Source organism: Cicer arietinum, chromosome 4 (genome assembly GCF_000331145.2).
Source record: "Cicer arietinum cultivar CDC Frontier isolate Library 1 chromosome 4, Cicar.CDCFrontier_v2.0, whole genome shotgun sequence".
In the NCBI taxonomy this organism is placed as follows: domain Eukaryota; kingdom Viridiplantae; phylum Streptophyta; class Magnoliopsida; order Fabales; family Fabaceae; genus Cicer; species Cicer arietinum.
Window position 1 is genome coordinate 38,781,645 of NC_021163.2, and position 738 is coordinate 38,782,382.

The window sequence follows — 738 nt, forward strand, 5'->3', positions numbered from 1 at the left end:
TATATATATATATATATGAATTTGTATACTATATTTTTTAAATGTGTTTTATATAATATTATGATTGTGTATGAAATTTTTATAATCTATGTATAGTTTTATTTTGCATAAAATTATGACTCTGTAAAATTTTAGATGGTATTAAATTTTATATATGAATATATATAAGGATGAATAATCAACTTTTTTTTTTATAAAAAATTAGACTTTTAAGTCTGTTGAGGTGTAGCCGACTTAACAACGAATGATTTTTTAAGTCTGACACAAAACTGGCTTAACAAGTCCTTTTTAACTGACTTAAAAAGCATTTATGCATTAGTGTGTGTGATTGTGTGCATGTGAACTTAATTTTAAGTATGTGCAGAGTTATGAATGGATAATTTGATTGGTGTATTAACTATTAAGTGGCAAATATGTTAGATTGTGTGTTGATTTATTGTTGAGTTGCTTTTAAGGATTGCCTTTGTGTGTATCCATCAATGGTTATGTTTGAATTTTAAGAATTATCTTTATTGTGTACCATTGCTTTTTATTTGTTTGTTAGATTATTCTATTCCTTGTGTTGTTGTTGGACTCCCTTTTATTGTCTTTGCATCATGGGCATGTTCTTAAAGGTCATCAAATCCTTTCATCTCATAAAAACTGAATTTTTTTACTCTTAGTTCTAATTGAGAAGCTTAGTTATCTTAGCATGGTGAATGCATTTGTGGGGTTCATCATCATATTCGAACGTGATAA